Below are 16,910 nucleotides of genomic sequence, written 5' to 3' on the forward strand. Positions count from 1 at the left end.
CAAAGCCCAGACACAATGGTAATACACATAGCATGTCTAACATGTGGTTGTTAGACTTAATCTTGATTCCATGTTATGCATGTTTCGCTTTTGTTCAACATGTAGTTGGTGTCTAGTGATGGACCTAATTTTGTTTGTAAAAAATTTAACAATCAATTTTGCATTTTCTGGTAGAATATTGAGCTAATCAACAAAGTGAATATACTAAAACAGAAAGAGGGAAAATAGTGAAACCATGTTCAACTAAATATAGTAAAATAAGAAAAATTAAACACCGCTTAATCATGAGAAAAGTCGTAAAAGAAAGTCATTGCGCAGAGCTGCCCTTGGAAGCTACAGTGAACTAATGACAAAACATGCAACGAGGAATACGAAAGGCTAGCAGTATTCGCATCCTTCGCATCCCTCTCTTTTTGGCCGGGTATAAAGCAGAAAAATAACGTACATAGCCCAGCTCGGTAGACAAACAATTGTGTACATAACCAGAATCCCTTAGTGTGTTCTGGTGCTCCTTGTTATCTTTTTTGTCTCTGTGATCTGTCAAGGGCTCAAGATCATCTAATCAGTTTCTCTCTGTTTTCTCTACAGGTTTTCTGGAAATCATTGCCATCCGTCGTAAGTAAAGCTCCCAATCATTTTCCTTATTATTATCATTTTCATATTTCGAACAGAGTAAAAATGCTTTACAAAATCCACTTCTTAACCTGCCTTTGTTGTCAAAATTTGTTGCAATGGGTGGGTTCGAATATGAATAACATTTTGGGAGCACCCTGAGAGAGTTATACAAACAAAGATACTATACTTTATGATTGTTGCAGGGCTACTAAATTACTCTTTACAAATTCATGATATTTAGGGCCTTTCATGATTGAGACACTTGACCTTGGCTGCACTGCGGCGCTTCTCTGCTTCTCCCGTCGCGTCGCCCCCGCGGGCGACCCGGGGGGAAACCCTAGCCGCCGGTACTCGGCCTCATCCGCTTCTCCCCCTCCTCGCCACCGTCCGCAGTGCCGCCGGGCGAAGCCTGGCCGGCAGGGTGGTGGCGGGGCTTCTCCCCACCCTTTCCGTCTCGGCTGGCGCGGGACAATGAGATCGAGAGGACCGTCGGGCGAGCGTGGGGACCGGTGGCGCGGCGGGCGGGTCTCCCAGCGGCGTCGTGCGCAGCGCGGCGGCGGCCTGCTTGTGGCGAGGTGGTGGCTGCATTGGACATGACAGGTGGTCGCGGGTGCCGCCGGATCCCGATCGGATCCATCTGGATCCTGTCTTTGGACTCCGCCGGCCACTGTGGGGTGGTGGTGGTCATCGCTGGCCACGTCGGATCGCTGGATTCGGCATTTGGAGATCTACGATGGGTTCTTCTCGGTCCTCCTTCCTGGTGGGCTGAGCCCCATGGCTCTTTAATCTCTGCAGGTTTCGGTTCATGGCTAGTTGCCGGATCCGGAGCAGACGTAGGTTTGTGGTATAGGATGGGACCAGAGGAAACTTTGGTTGGCTTGTTTGACCCGGCATCGGCGACGTCACTCAACGCCGTTACCCTCCATGCAGGCGAAGCCGAGGTATGTCCTATCCACCCCTGAACCCCTCCCGGACGAAAGTCCAAAATTCTGTCTGGATTGGGCGGCGGCGGCGTCCTGCGCGTCGTTTCCTCTATGGAGGCGCCGTCTGGGGAGGACCTCGTGTTCGGGGGAGAGATGATGTGGGTGGTGTGCTCCGCGTAGCTCCAGTAGTGGCGACGATGTGGAGGTTGCCATGTGGTGCGGCGTTGTATCTACCGCGTCGATGACGACAAGTATTGGCGGCATGGTGCAGCTGGATATTGTCGACAGATGCAGCTGGATGGTCGAGCGCAGGGCGGTGGTGCCGTCTGGCACCATGGTGGCGTCGACGGCAGGCTGGCAAGGTGTGTCAGTCCCTGCTCCGGAGATGGATCGGTGGAAGAAGGCGGTGGCGGGCTCGGATAGTGCGCCGGACCGATGTGTGACCCTGTCCCGGTATGTGGCCATGATGGGGCATCCGGCATTAGACGTTAGGTTTTGGTGTGATGTTTGTTTGGTATTAGGCTCGGATATTCGGCAGCCCTACATCAAGAGGATACGAGTAGCGACATGTGTTGCTAAGATGATGGCTCCAGACTTACTGATGTACTACTTTGTAAAGTCTCTCTGAATAATTAATAAAGTGGTTGCATGCATCGCCCAGATGCAGAGGCCGGGGGTACATCCTCCTTTTTGAAAAAAAGATTAAGACACTTTCTTTAAATTTTGTGTCACTGGTAGTACGGTTTTGTATTTCTCTTATTTTATGCATGTACACGGTTTAGTTTCCCACAGTTCATATTTTGAGAGGGCAATTGGGTGTCAGCTAATTAATTATGCACAATTGGAGATTAGCTGGCTCTTAAATATCACCTATGCATGCGTGCCTCGTGATATAGCAGCATCAGATTAATATGCTATAAGCATATGATGCCTACCAAGTAATTATGCTTTAGCTATGAGCAGTTGGCTATCAAGGCGGTTAGAGTTGTGTCGAATATTGTGTACAAGGTAGGTTATAGTTGGACTATGAGTTGTATTGTGTTTACATATAATCTGAAGTCGTGTCACTTGTATCCTAGGCCTTTCATATATAGTGGGGGTAGACACATGATATAACCTATGGCAACATAATAGCACAGGCGCGCAAGGGGGAGCCGGCGGCGTGTGCCGGCGTCCGGGTGGCCGGTGTGCGGTATTGTGATGGTGTCACGGGGAGGAGCGCCCATAGTCAGGCCCCGCGGATGTAACCATATCGGTGAACCTTGTTAACAAATCTCGGTGTCGTGCTCGTGTGATTGCTTGGGTCCTTGGATGATCGACGGTATGCCTCGGATTTATTCTAACATGTGGTATCATGAGCAAGGTTCGAGGAGGCCACAGATCATTGATCTAGAGGAAGGAACGGATGGATTCGTGGAATCAGTCGAACTCGGTCGCGGACGGCGACTGGACAGAAAAAACTGATGGCGCGGCGAGATGTTCTGTTCGGGTAAGCAATCGGAATCAGCCTGTGCTTGGAAACAGATCGGATCGATCTCGATTGATGAATAGCGTGCAGCGTCTGCGGCAGCAAGGAGCAGCGAAGGTACCGACCCAACGTGGAGAATCCGGCTGGTGGCGCGTGACCTAGGCGGGGCGGCAGCCGCGGCCCAAAGGCTAGCGGGAGCGGCGTCCCGAGGCAGTTTGGTCAGCGGGAAGCACGAGGACGACATGTTCGCGTGGGAGCTCCGTCCATGCGTTGCTGCTGCCCAGAGTAGAAGCCAAGAGGCAGGCACGTGGAATCATCATGCTAGTATTTGGGCTGTTGTAGACATAGGATTTGTTTGAGAAAAAAAAATTGTCACAAAGACCAGTCAAGACCGGGATGCTATCAAGAAAGAAAAAGAGATAAGTCCAGTAGCTATATACGTGTGGTGTTCATACGAGAAGGCTGTGAGGGATTTTGATTTGGTTTTCTTTGCTGGTACACTTCTGTGTATGGATGGCGTTGGTTACGGTGAAGGCTTGAGGAGTCTGGAGCGTGTCGCTGCAGCTGAACAAGGGCGGGTGGGTCAGACTTGCCAGTCTGACGGATCGACGCAAGTCGGTTGGTACAGAAGACGGTATGGGATCGGCGATGACGACATAGGAGCGTGATGCTGATGATGACCGACTTCTGGAACATGGAAATACGTGGCGCAGGCTTGAGGGCTTGTGTGGCTTTGACAAGACTATGGCGCGGAGTTGATTCAAGACGGTGCACATGTGAGCTTGAAGTCGACGGGGCGCGTGGTTGGACTGATCATCTACCATGGAGTCATGTTGAAGGTGGAGCTGTAGTCTGGAGGACTTCACTCAATGCTGATTGAGGGGCTACGAAGTAAGTGCACAGAGAGTCGAAGCCTATTCAGCGGGAAAAAGCGAGTGACACGTAGTTCGGACTGGAGCCCAGTGGTCTGATGGAAGCGTGAAACTCGTCATCGGTCGGTGATGGTCGGTGGTACTCTGCAGTGGGGGTTGAGTGGTGTGGTTTCGCGACCCTTGAGACTCGACCGGGACAGCGGAAGCTCGACGCGGTAATAGCGGCGAGGCGTGCGTAGACATGGAGACGGGCCAGGGCTCTGGTGGTCATACATGCAGTGAGACAACTGCGAATTTGACTCGGATGACTAAAAGCAACGGTGAAATTCCTTCAAGTTTCAGACAGGCGGTCAAGAAAGGAGCGGTGATGTTGAGTTCAGGTAACTCTTATGAGTGACACCCAATGTGAGTTGTTCACTTTTATGCAGGTCAGTGATCAGTGTGTGATGGCGTTGGACTGATACTCTAAAACTTGGGAGCACAAACTAGAGTAACAAGGAACTTAATTTTGCTCGAGTGTTGACCGTGGTCAAGAAAAGAAGGGACTATAAGTTGCAGGTGGAGTCATATGAAGTCTTTGGAGTAGCAGCGGTGCTCATCGGATAAGCTCAAGTCCAATGTACATGGAAGTTTGACGCATGGACGAATTCAAGGTGGTGGAGAATATTCGCCAAGGTGGAGTTTGTTAGAGTTGTGTCGAATATTGTGTACAAGATAGGTTACAGTTGGACTATAAGTTGTATTGTGTTTACATAGGATGTGGAGTCGTGTCCTAGTAGGACACTTGTATCCTAGGCCTCTCATATATAGTGGGGGTAGACACACGATGTAACCTATGCCAACATAATAGCACATGCGTGCAAGGGGGAGCCGGCGGCGTGTGCTGGCGCCCGGGTGGCCGGTGTGCGGTATTGTGACGGTGTCACGGGGAGGAGCGCCCGTAGTCCGGCCCCAGGGATGTAACCATATCGGTGAACCTCGTTAACAAATCTCGGTGTCGTGCTCGTGTGATTACTTGGTCTTTGGATGATCGACTGTATGCCTCGGATTTATTCTAACAAAGACCCCCCATCTTCAGGAATAATATAATTAGGTGTTGACGTCTGGTAGAGGGATCGGGTTCATATATATGTATCACCTAACCTAACGTGGCCTTGTTTAGAGTATTCAGGCTAACTCTTCTATTTTCCTGATAGGCAATCAGGGAGCAGTTGGCTCTTGAACGTCACCCATTTGGACAATGCTTATTGTTTATATAGGTAGCTTTAATTAGGAGATATTTTGACAATGTAAATCGCACTGTTTGTCGTACTGTTTGGAGAGTATTTGGAATAACTATCCTTCCTTCTTTTTTGATAGCCTATCAGCTCAACACGATCGACACATGTACGATTATGTAGAAGCTTGCCAATTAGTTATGCACAAGCGCAGGGAGTAGTTGGCTCTTAGGCATGATCCAAACTTTAATATAGTCTCATGTAATAATGTCCTTAAGTATATGTGAATAGGGAGTAATACTTCTTCGTTATACTTTGGTTTTTCTTCTTTGTTATACTTTGTTTTTTTGTTTTTCACCTTTTTTTTAGTTTTCTTTCTATCTTCTATACCTTTTTTCTTTTTTCTTTCTTGATTTTCTTTGTTTCTTCACTTTTCCTTTTGTTTCTTTGTCACATTTTATTTGTTTTCTTTCTTTCACTTGTCTATTTTTCTCAGTACACAGTGCACATTTTTTGTGCAAACATGAAACATTTTTTATACATGTTATGAACACATTTTCAAAAACACGGAAGCAGTTTCCAAAATATGTGTTGGTACATTTTATAGTGGCAATAATTTTTTAAAACTATTCGAACATTGTTTCACATTGTATAAACATTTTTAAAATTTCGCGAACATTTTCTTGAAACACGAGAATCTTTCTTTTAAATGTCACAGTACATTTTATAAATTGCAATAAACATGTTTTAAGTAGGAAAAGAGTTTTTCCATTGTTATAATTTTTTTACATGTCACAACCTTTTTTTTGAAACATGCGAGTATTTCTTGAAAATGTCACATACATTGTTGAAGTGGAAATAAACCTTTTTTAACGTACATGAATGTATTTTGATGTTTTTCTACCATGATAATATTTTTAATGGTAGAAACATTATTTTTCCATTGTACATGCATTTTAGATTTCAGATACATTTGTTTGAATCATGGGAACATTTTTCTATTGCAGCAATTTTTTAAAGCGATCAACATTTTAAAAGGTGCGTTAAATACTTTTTATACTATGTTAACAATTGTTTTTTTCCCAATTCTTAAAAACTTAAGTAAATTTCTGTTTTTAAAATATATATTCATTTAAAATAAAAATAAAATGGGAAAATGAAAAATAAAATAATGTGACATCATTGTGATGTGTTATTGTGACCTCAACGTCACCAGACCAAACCTCTATGGGGTCGGACCATCACCGGCTCCTGTAGGCACCCGCGCGAGGCTGACTTCTGCCTCACTATAAAGCGAAGCAAAGTCACGCCCACTCCCCCGTCCTGCGTCAGACACCTGGCCCTACAATCGATCAAGTTTGGTTCTTGTCATGTATGGCTTCCCCACCCCTTCGTCCTTACCTAGATCCCGTTCTTGGTTCCCCTTCCTTCCATCCACAAATGGACGCGAGCGCGCCCCCCCCCCCCCCCCCCCCCCCCACACACACACACACACCTGACGCTCAACGCGACCACCGACCAGGGCCATAGATCTATGCAGTCCAGGGGCGCAACCTACGCCCTACTGAGCCTTTCTTTCGAGATGGCTGATCGACACGACAACGCTGGAACCGGCCATCGACACAGAAATGTTTGAACTGGTCACTGTTCCTAGTGCAATAATTTTTCTAAAGATTTCTGTAATAATTATTTGATCTCAAATCTTGCCATTGCCATTATGATTGAAATGTGTAGGCTATAGCACAGTTGCAGTATATTATACATGTAAACCATACTTCCGGTTTTGCAGCATTGGCTAGGGTGTCCAAAATAGGATATAGCTCATTCGGTCAGACAAGTTTCTGTTCTTTGCTTCATCATTATAGTAAGCATTTTGAGTGCTACTTTTTGTGTTTGTACGCCGTCTTTTATTACGTCATTAACACATGTCTTTTATTATGTCCATTAACATATGCTAGAAGCCACGAAATACATTTTTATTTAGTACTCCCTCCGTAAACTAATGTAAGGCAGTTTTGCAGTTCAAATTGAACTGCAAAAACGTATTATATTAGTGTACAGAGGTAATACATTGTTGCTTGGAAATTATTATTTTTTGAAACGAGGCAAAAGACTTGCCATTTTCATTGATTAAGAAGAAGAGAGTTGTCCGGTTAATTGACAGAAAACCGGGCTAAAACCGATATAACACCGCCCACATGACATGGGCACCACCGGCCAACCTGGCCACCGACATGGAACAAAAGCCACGACGGCACATGCCAACAGATGGCCACACGCGCCAGCAACTGACAGCTCCGACTTTGACGATGAGCAACGCAAGGGAAATATGGAGGTCTTGCGCTGAACGTGCCCCCGCAAACGACCACCGAATGCCTGTCATCGTCACCACCTGAACTCGCTCCAACGCAGCTCCGACTTCAAACCAACCAGCAACCACGGAAGAGCACCTCGAACACGCTGGGAAGAACCGACTACCGGAGACCATGCCGCGACCCAAGCTTCGATCGACGCCATCATCGTGCTACTTTTTGTGTTTGTACACCAAGCGCTGCCGCGACCAACGCACGCAGCCACAGCCGCTCGTTGCCGCACACGTAGTCCACTCCCAGGCCGCGCCGATAGCCCGGGCCGAGGCCGCAGCCTCAGCACCCCACAGCTCGAAGCCGTGCCCAAGCGCACGCGCACCGCCGCCCACGGACAGCCGGAGCCGCGCCAGCCACCAGCCCGCGCCGGTGCCGCGCCCGACCTAGCCCGCCGCGCCCGCGCGCCAGATGCGCCCTCGCGCCTCGTAGAGAGATGCCCCGCCGCCACCCTCCCTGGAGCCAGACCGGGTTTCGCCGGCGGTCTCCTCAGGCGGCAGCGAGGTGAGGCGGTGGAGGGAGGAGGGAAGGTGGCGGCGCCGGCGGGGTTCCCCCCTTGTCGCCAGAGAGAGGCGACGCGGGGGTGGGATGGGATTTTCTGACTTGTCCGATCAAGGGCTCTGATTGCTTGGAAATTATATGGCGTGTTGAAGCAGTGCATCAGAGTGACATTCAGAATAATATATGATGATGGGCACACGATGCCTAATTAACGTCCCCCATCTTCTGGAATAATATAATTATTTGTTGACGTACGTCTAGTAGAGGGATCGGGTTCATATGTATGTATCACTTAATTTGACATTGTTTAGAGTATTCAGGCTAACTCTTTTATTGTCGTGACAGGCCGTCAATTTAATATGACTCCCATATGATTAGTTGTTGTCTTTAATTAATTATGCGCAATCAGGGATCAGTAGGCTTTTGAACGTCACCCATTTGGACAATACATATAGTTTATATAGGTAGGTCATCCGCCCTTGCCATGAACAGTAAACTAATAAAAAATAATAGGAAAATTCAAAAAATCTGATTTTTTATGGAAGATGTTTCAGTGCGTGAGATCCGTGCCAATTTTCAACGCGTTTGGACATCTGTGTTGCTCTCAGCAAAAAAAGTGGTACTCAGATGTCCAAATGCACTGAAAATTGGCGTGCGCCTCACTCACTGAAACATATTCCATCCCAAAAATTCAGATTTTTTAATATGTTTATTGAAGTTACAGTTCACTAGGTGCAGATGAGTGCAGGCTCAGAAATGGATTTTCTTATACATTTGTGTACTATTACTTTCTGAAAGTATCTGTTTATTGTCTTACGGACCACACACATGCTTGTGGGCTGCCCTTATTTTTTCATCACCCACGACCTAATAAATGCAACCATCTATGAGAAAGTCTTATTCACCCTGAGCTTAAATGTACCCTGATAAACAGTAAAACCAAAATATAGCAAAATAGTCTAAAAAATTCTGAAATTGTTTTGTGGCAAACTTTGACAAACGTTTTGTATGCTTAACAAATTTCAGCATGAAATGACATTCGGGGAAGTCTTGGCCAAAAAAAAATCAGTACTCCAAAATGTTTTCAGAACTAGCTTTATTTTTGTCACGCCGTCCAAATGTCATTTCGCGCTAAAATTTTGCAAGCATACAAAACATTTGTCAAAGTTTATCACAACTAAAATTCAGATTTTTGTTTAATTTTTTCACAATTTGTTTGGATTTACTGTTCATAGCGGTGCATTTGAGCTCGGGAGAAGACACTCCACCTCCCCATCTATGATTCTACTTATACGATACTTTGCATTATGAAGATAGTAACATAGACTAGTATGCAATGAAATAATGCTAGCATCCTCTAGGGCAGCCTATGATTACGCAAAAAGTTAGTAGCAATAGCCGCATTAGAGTACTCGGAACTACTCTTGTTATTTTCTAATGCTAAAATGGAAAATCAACATGATATGCACATGTTTAGTAGAAGCATGTAAACTAATTAGGCGCTAGCAGGCATCTGTTGGCCCTTGAAGGTCACCCGTCCATATAATACTCGTGTGTCTTGATTGTCTTGTTCCAGTATCAGGTTATTATAAATGATTCGATGTACCCCATTTTTAATTCAAGATTGTCCACCCCACCTAATTTATTTTCATTAACTTTTTCCTCTGTTCAACGTGATTAGCAAATTAGCCGTTGAATGTATATTTTCAACCGCATACAAGGAGTAGTTAGATCTTATTATATTAAACATTAGCTTTCTTATTTGTCCTTATACATACTCCTTATATATTTCCTAGAGGTTGTGGTAAAAATTGGAGAAGGTTTCCAAAGTTGCAACGTAGAATCCTTAGAAACATAACCATTTTTTAAAGGAATCGTGATTTTGGTATGAAACAAGGCAGGTTTGAAGGTGAAGTGATGGTTGCTTCACCGTTTCACCTTGAAATTCTACTACATAAAACAAACACCATCACATGTTCCATGTTAAACTTTAGCATTTTTTTCAGACTCATTTGCCATATTTAAGTCACTAAGTTCATTTCTAAGCATTTAAGGAATAAATTTGAATTGCAAATGCATGAAAAAGTTGGTAAAATGGGTTGAAATCCTATATGTGTTAATGATTTACGTTTCGAACTTATCCAAACAAAATTAAGAGGAACTCCAAACATCAGTGTGCTAAGACTCAACTCCGAACATGGAGCTTATTTATTTTCAATTCTAGAAAATGCAAACGAAGTCTGAAAACATGAAACTTGGCATGGTATCATTGTATGATCCCTAGAGGTTCTGGTAATATTTGAGGAAGTTTCGCAAAGATTACATCATAGACTACTTAGAAACCGAACAATCATCGAAGTACAATCATGGTTTTCAGGGGTGTTTCAGGGGGTCTTTCCTGGGGTTTCAGGGGAGGATAGTTGGTTTGGACAACGTGTGATGCCGCTTTTGCGCAGATATATACACCACACAATACAAAGTTAATTAGGAGTAGGGATAATATTGGGAAAGACAAGAGAGCAAGCAGAAAATGAAACCATGGAAGGCAGTCCCTGATGCATTGCCTACCCGTAGAGCATGCAATACCGGCGCTTACGTACTAGTGCTACTTGCCTAGGCATGGGACCCGCAGGGTATGGGTACGGGTGGAGGCGCCCCATACCTTTACCCATCCCTCCCGAGCTTACCCATCACTCTTACACATACCCGTCAACGGTTACAATTATTTTTCCATACTCGTTACCCGACAGGGTAGACGGGTATCCGCTGGTAAAATTACCCATGTTTGCAAAGCATCAATTTTAACAACTCATAGTCATAAACAACAACATATAATGATGATTTATATACAACAACAGATCATAGCAACAACACATACTTATAAACAAAAGCACATTTAACAAACAACATCAGTTTCTCGTGAACATCAACACATCAAAACAACATCACATAGTCATAAACAACAACACATAGTCATACATTTTGAGTCCACAAATTCATGAAAAAGTGTAGAAATAATTTTGAGTTAACATAGATTGTATACGAGTACATGGGTATATGGGTATGGGCTATACACGATCCTATACCTGTACCCACTCTACCCAATGGGTTCGGATTTCCCTATTTATATACCCATGAGTAACTTTTTGTCCCATACCATTACCCTAATAGGGTTTTTACCCACAGTGTACATGGGTAATGGGTACCCATTTCCATCCCTATACTTGTCCACTTCGTGGAATGGAAGACGAGGGTTCTTTCCATTCACTAGTTGTGTGTACAAGGCCGTGGAATTGTGGATTGGCATGCGTTCTAGGTGGCCTTTGCTGGGGAACGAGTACTTGGTTGGCAATGGTAATGAATGGCTGATGAATGTTCTTGCAAATTGTTCTGTCAAAGTGTGGGATATGGTAATCATGTTGATCTGGTGAGTGTGGCAGGTTTGTACTATCTCACCCATGGCAAGGAAGCTGCTCCGATGGAGGCCTCAATACACTTCGTGGACATTTATTTTATTTCAGTCCAGCAGGAAAACAAGTATAGTACTGAGGATAGTGTGAAAAGAGAAATGCGGCCGGAGGAGTGGTTGATGGTCTCAACTAAAAGAAGCCCAAGCAGTGTGCAAATCCAGGCAAGGTAGCTTAATCAGTGGATGGCTCCTCTCGACAACTGACATTTGAGCCGGATCAGGCATGATACTTCATAACGGAGTCATGAGCATTATTTTCTCTGAACACCGTCAGTTGTTCCATTGCAATGATGGTTTTGAGGCGGAGTTACATGCGATAATGGAGGGGATGGCACTGTTTGTCGAATTTTCTCCTCTTCCCATGGTTGTTCGATCAAATTCAACAATGACGCTATCTAATTTATCTTCTCATGAATTGGACAAGGCGGCTTATGTGCATCTCATCTTAGAGATCAAGGAACTGATGGTTGGTAGGGAGTTTGTTCCTATGAAAATTTCTAGGGAACAAAATAGATTAGTAGTCTGGCAAATTATGGTAGAATTGATCATAGCACGACTTCTTGGGTAGGAAGAGGCCACCTGTATTCCTGAACTTTCGTCGGCATATTGTAACTCTACATCTTTGGAATAAAGCTCTCCTTTCATCCGCAAAAAGAAAGGAAAAAGAAAATGAAAAAGAGAGAAATTGCATTCCTATGATGGAGAATATTTTTCAAGATTGCAAGTATTTTCAGTAAACGAATGTAACTATTCAGAACAAAACTTAGGATTATAACAAAATACGATACTGCCTACCCCAAAACTCAGACTTAATCTGTTAAAAAAAAACTCGACTTAGTCCTAGGCACAAATAAGGCCTCCCTAAGATTCATGGGATTAAAAAAAAGGCGTGGCTAGGTGTCAGTCGACTAAGACTTAACAAAATCTAAGTCAACTGGCATAACATGTAGGAAAGAAAAAAAACTAGAAATAAAATTTTGCACGGATCTCCATGTAAGATCCCATGAATATCGCGTCGACCGAGACTTCTCGACTAAGATTTAGCAATCCCGTTAAAAAATAAAAAATCACAAGAATGAAAAAAAACACATGCATGCTTTTTAAAAGAAAATCATAAGCATTTCATGTGTGACAAATTAAGTATAGTAAATGTATGTCAAGTGGCACTATTCAATCAATTAACTGCGACAGCACCAATACATACTCCGCTTGTATGTATATATATATATATATATATATATATATATATATATATATATATATATATATATATATATATACACACACATACATACATATATATATATATGTACATGATACCTATGATCCACATCAAGTTGAGCCTCTGTCTGCTTTAGACCACCGAGACTAGCTAAGCTAGCTAGCAATCACGATGAGGTTCGCGGTGAGCAAGTCTCCGCCGGTGATGGTCCGGCCATCGACAGAGCCGGTGCTGGTGCCGGGGAAGACGACGGCGACGCAAGTGGTGCAACTGTCGTCGTGGGACACGACCTACGTGGACTTCCAGGTCACGGTGCTCCTCGTTTTCGACGGCTCGGTTCACCAGCCCGTGGAGGCCATCAAGAAGGGCCTCTCCCGGGCGCTCGCCCACTACCACACCATCGCCGGCCGCCTCGCCGCCACCGCCGACGAAGACGGCGTGCTCCTGCACGTCGCGTGCACCGGCGAGGGTGTGCCGTTCGTGGCCGCGTCGGCGGGATGTGCCTTGCAGGATCACGGGCTCCTGGACGCGCCCTTCACGACCAGCCTCCTCGACGATCTCGCCGTGTACTATCCGGCACCTGAGGGCTGCCGGAGCACGGACCCGATGCTGCTGATGCAGGCCACCGAGTTCCCCTGCGGCGGGTTCACCGTGGGCGTGACGTAGAACCACACGCTGGCCGATGCCACCGGCATCGCCCAGTTCCTGCAGGCCGTGGGCGAGCTCACCCGCTCTGAAGCTGATGCGTCGGCGGTGCCGTCCATCACGCCGGTCAGGGACGGCCGCGCGGCGTCCCTTCCTCTGCTCTCGGCGCCGGTGGTCGCCGCGAAGCAGTCGCTGATGCTGGACCTCGGCGGCCAGGGCCTCATCTACCTAGACACCGTTGTCCCGATGAAGCTCATCGACCGCATCAAGTCCGACTATAAGGCCGCCCATTCCGGGTACTGCACAACGTTCGAGGCGACGGCCGCCGTGCTGTGGCGGTGCCGCAGACGCGCGATCATCGGCGACGACCCCGACGGCTATGACATGTCCACGCCGGCACCGCTGGCCTTCTTCGTGAACGTGCGCAAGCACGTAGGCACGGCGGCGGGGTATTATGGAAACTGCGCGGTCGCGCAGCTGGCGTTCGCGACGACCGGAGAGGTGGCCGGCGCAGGGGACGAGGGCATGAACGGCTTGGTGGACCTGATCAAGCGCGCCAAGGACGGGGTCCCGGGGCTGCTGAGAGGCATGAGAGCCGGCGGCAGCGCGGTGGACGGGATGGGGGAGGAGGAGATAGCAGCGGCGTTCGGGTACAACGCGCTGATGGTGACGTGCTGGCGGACCATCAGGTTCGACGACGCCGACTTTGGCGGCGGCGGGCCGGCGAGGGTGGTGGGGCGTTGGCAGCAGACGACGCTGCCGTGCGTGGCGTTAGTGTCCTGCGGGGCCACGGGCGAGAGGCTGCTGACGCAGTGCGTCAGGGCGGAGCACGCCGCCGCGTTGCTCGCCGAGCTGGACCAGCGCACACGCCTGGCCTGAGTAACTATGAACTGAATTCTTGCTGCTGTTTGCTGGCACGTACGTATGTGTGGTAGGGTGGTGTGCCGTTGTCGATCGTTGAGTTGTTCCGGTGAATAAGGTACTCCATTATGTTATGTGCAAGTCAAGTTCCCTGAAAATTAGATTAGGGTAACTCCATTTTTACCTTCTCGGACCACCGCCACACGCTCTCCCAGTACCCACCGGTGGTTAATACGACACAGCACAAGTATTTTATGTTAAGTGGTAACATTTATTTGGCATATCAATCCGTCTATTCCATTCGATCGACCCAACCTAGCCCATAGAAGACAATAGATAGTGTACCTCCTGATGTGGTCACTTTCTTCCTTCATAAAAAACACACCATAGCTGAAGCAAAAGGGGGCAATGCCTGTTGACAAGTATTCATGAGAGCTCTAAAGATTTTTGCTCGCTAAGCGGAAGAAGCTTAATGAACCGAGCCTTAACAAGCTATGCATCTTGTTAATTTACCCCGCCCCCCTTGCGACATAGCGGAGGCGAGATGCACCCTGAGGAAGATAGGTGAGTGTGGTGGCGGCGACGACAGGATGATGTGTGGTTTATATACCCGCGAGTGGCACCCTCTGGCGGGGAACAGCGGCAGCAGCACAGGCGATGGGGGGGGGGGGGGGGGGGGGGGGGTTCAGACACCCGCAGTCATAGTGAGCAATGGCCGATGGGAGAGAATAGCATGCGGCGTGAAGAAGCGGGGTGCCAGAAAAAAGAGAAGTGGCGATCTCATTATGAGGGGAGGAGGTATCAGCAAGATCATCTGGCTTTGCTAGGAGGGGGCAAATAGGCGGGGAGGTCAGCCAAAGTTGGCACTGCAGCTGCATGAAAGCAGTGGAAGGCGCATGATTCGCCTGGGCAGGAGCGTGGGCCAGACAGAGCACAGGACCCACATGGTTGTAGAGGCTAAGGCCTCCTTTGGTTCATAGGATAGAAATATCGTAGGAATAGAAAAATCATAGAGAAAGGCATGTCATTTGATGCATACGATAGGAATTTTTCCATTGAGTCTAGGCTAATGTTTTTTATCCTTTGAAATGTGAAGGATTGATTCCTATACTATATAGGAATAGGAATGCATTCCTATAAACCAAAGGGTTCCATGGGAATTTTTTCTTCAAAAATCCTATCCTATGAAATTCGTACAAGATTCCTACAAACCAAACGAGGCCTAAAGGGCACGGGACCCTCCAATATTCTCTCTCTTGTCATCTTAATTTCCCTCTAAATCCATGGCTGCACTTGTCCGTTGTTATGTGCTACTCTTTGCCTATGATTTGGCCTCTTGCCTCCTGTTTTTTTTCTCCTTTTTGGTTGAAGCACCAGCCTCCTCTACAAGAGACCGTTTGGCTCTGCAAACAACACTCTTTGTCTCTCTCTCCTCTTTTCATCCGACGTGACTGCAGGGCAGCACTCCAGCATGGAGCGTTGGCCATGCCCTTAGTGGCAGAACAACGATTTAAAAAAAAAGTAGTGGCAACCATGGAATATTGGATCTGGTAGTGGGACAGGTCTAATTTTCACTTTTCTTTTGTTAGTGCTTACCGCTAGAATTTTGTGTGTCAACTATAAAAATCGCGAACTGAGTGTAGCTCCGATGGTTATATTCCTTGTGGTGAAACCAATCACAAAAGTTCAAGTCCTAGACTTGGCATTGGTGGTCACTTTTTTCGGATTTATTTCAGGTTTTCTGGCTATGTGCCTTCAGTTGGAGGAGACGTGTCCGTCGACCGACTTTGTCATCTCAAATTAAAGTGTCGGCTCAGTCTCTCGGAGATGCTCATAGGGGTGTGGTGTGTGTGCATGTATTCATATGGGTGAGTGTACGTGTGTATGTATAAGCGTCTGCATCTGTACTGTGTTAAAAAAAACTAAAAAAACCTAGAGATTTGGTTCCGCATTATAGCAAACCCTGAAGTGGTGTCTTGTTGCATTTTCTCTCTGTTGAGAATGTGTACTACTTTAGGGATACAAATGTATAATGAGATTGCACTTTCAGAAACATAAATCTGCATTGTATTAAGATACAGATGTATAATGAGATTGCACTTTCAGAAACATAAATATGCATTGTATTATGATACAAATGTGCATAGAATGGGTCAATGTTAGTTTATCTAGACAAATAAATTTGTTTGCATATATTCATTTTGGGCAGTACCATTTGAATTAGTTACGTAACTAAAATTTCCCTCATCCCAGATGTAGGTGGGTTTTTCCTAGACACCAGACGCAAACGGATTACACAATCTAGTATTGCACATAGCGACCCACACTAATGCTCCGATGTACACATTCTATATACCTAAATAATTCATCTTCACTACTTCTATTTATCTCAACATATATACATGCCATTTCATCATATGTGTCACATCATCATAGACCCATCACAGCATGCCACCTAACATCGCATCTCACCCCACATGCCACCTAACAAAAGGCACTCAACATGCATGAGATTTTTTTCTCCCACTATATTATACATATTATATTCAATAATATTTTTCAAATACAATATATAATATGTATTTAAATCTTAGTTCTTATACTATTAGTCCGAACATGCTTGTTTCATGCAAGCAAATCTCATTGAACATATTGCAATCGATTCCCACAACAACATGCGGGATACCAACTAGTTTTTTTTTAGTAAAAACATGATTCCTCCCGGCCTCTGCATTAGTCACATGCAACCATCCA

The 16,910-nt window shown here is 45.9% G+C and overlaps 1 pseudogene; it reads left to right on the top strand.

Moving 5' to 3' along the window:
• Positions 1-12,821: 12,821 nt before the first annotated feature.
• LOC123050898 (acyl transferase 15-like) lies at positions 12,822-14,174 on the top strand (annotated as a pseudogene).
• Positions 14,175-16,910: the final 2,736 nt, after the last annotated feature.

This window comes from Triticum aestivum, chromosome 2D (genome assembly GCF_018294505.1).
Source record: "Triticum aestivum cultivar Chinese Spring chromosome 2D, IWGSC CS RefSeq v2.1, whole genome shotgun sequence".
NCBI lineage: Eukaryota > Viridiplantae > Streptophyta > Magnoliopsida > Poales > Poaceae > Triticum > Triticum aestivum.